This window comes from Lepus europaeus, chromosome 18 (genome assembly GCF_033115175.1).
Source record: "Lepus europaeus isolate LE1 chromosome 18, mLepTim1.pri, whole genome shotgun sequence".
NCBI lineage: Eukaryota > Metazoa > Chordata > Mammalia > Lagomorpha > Leporidae > Lepus > Lepus europaeus.
This window is the reverse complement of record NC_084844.1, coordinates 69,146,441-69,148,211: the sequence shown is the minus strand read 5'-3', so window position 1 is coordinate 69,148,211 and position 1,771 is coordinate 69,146,441. Positions and strand designations below refer to the sequence as shown.

General features: G+C 53.3%; 1 pseudogene; it reads right to left on the bottom strand.

The window, feature by feature from the left end:
- Positions 1-325: 325 nt before the first annotated feature.
- On the bottom strand, positions 326-1,012 carry LOC133746960 (kelch repeat and BTB domain-containing protein 2-like; annotated as a pseudogene).
- Between the last annotated feature and the right edge of the window lie 759 nt (positions 1,013-1,771).

Below are 1,771 nucleotides of genomic sequence, written 5' to 3'. Positions count from 1 at the left end.
TACCATAGAACTATGGAAGATCTTCCTCAACCATAGTAAAGGACTTAGACAACTCCATACCAACATGGTCGTTAGTGTTAAGTGCAGCTGAATTAATTACACTGGAAAAACTGTAATCCAAGACTTCAGAGAAGCAGCACAGGAATGAAATACACATACTTAAATAACCTCAGCACAATGCTGATATACCACACTAAGAACAAGAAGCTACTTTATAAGTGAACTTTTTGAACTGCGCATACACAGGGCTAACAATGTTAGATAACCCAGACTCTTACGCTCTCATGCTACACGTGAACGTTTCTCAATTACTGAATAACCTATTTCATCTCCCAAGTCTTGGTTTGAAAAACTTGGGCATGGACATAAAGACCTTGAACCCCCACAGACTTCTCATTGGGTGGCAAACCTGGAAGCCAAGCTCTCTGCTACTTCTGAAAGTGCATCAGTTCTGATTTGGCTGAGAACTGAAGACAAACACTGGGACCGGGATTCTGTGCTGTATTCTAGCCACAGCACAGCAGCTTCTCCAGCTGTTCCTTCCTTTGCTAGGTTTAAACTGTCAGCACTGAGAATGTCTATCAGTAGGTCCCGTGATGGCTGCAGGCCCCCTTCCTGGTGATACACAGCAGTGAGCTCACGCTCCACCGTTCTTTCCGCACTCTGTTTTAATTCCTCACAACTGAAGAGATCAGCAAACTTAACAATCGCACACAATTATCGGCATTTATGGTTCAATAAATATTCTCGACAACGTCGCAGCACATCTTGCACCTGCAGGAAGCAGGCTGTTTCCTAGGCTGTGCTACGGCGCTGTCACGGATCGCCAAGTCCCCGTGTGAGCATAAGTTATCACCACCTGTGAGGCGGCAGCACCCGCATTTCTCAGGTGCACGCGTGTCTGTTCACGTGCACTTGGTCCACTCAGGAACACGGCCCTGAACTAAGAGCTACCGGCTGCAAGAACCATCTTATGAGGAGGGAACTCGGGGCCCCAACCAGCCCCGGCCATCAGGAGCGGCGGGGCGTGGCCCTCCCGCCGCGGCCAGGGCCGGGGTCTCCCCGCCGCCGCCTCTTCCTTCCGGCTGCGCCTCGACTCTCCCCGCCCCGCTCGGGCAGCCCGGCGCGGAAAGCAGCGTCCTCTGCGGCGCCGCCACCACTGCTCCGGGCCCGACCGCCGCAGACTCCTCCCCGGGAGCCGCGCCGCCCGTCAGCCCCGGCCGCGCCCGCTCCCGCCGCGCACTCCCGCCCTCCGCGGACCGGGAACGCGCAGGCTGGAGACCCCTGGCCGCGGCGGGCGCCCGCCCCTCGCTCCGCCCCGCATCACCGCTCGCGCCCGCCCCCCGCTCCGCCCACCTCCGCTGTGCGCCCGCCCCCCGCTCTGCCCCTCCCCACCGCTCGCCCGCGACCGCCGCCGCTGCTGGCCACTTTGCAGTTTCTCTTCTTTTTCCCTGGATTTTTGCAAAAATTATAATCACAAGCTCAAGCGTCACTAACCACGTTATTCAACAGTTAAACAGTACCAACTTCTATCCTGTAGTTATGCACTCAGTTTCTTCCCCTCATGAATATCTCTAGGTTTGCTGTCTGCTTCCTCATCTTAAATGTTGTCTTCCTTGCTTCCTTATTGATCTTCACGCCCCATTATTATGTGTTCAGCTCAAATATTACCCGTTAATGAAACCTTTCAAACTATTCTATCTAAAGTAACTTTTTTCTCCTGGGCTAGGATCTATTGAATTATAAAGTTTTATTTTTTCTCTAAAGCTCT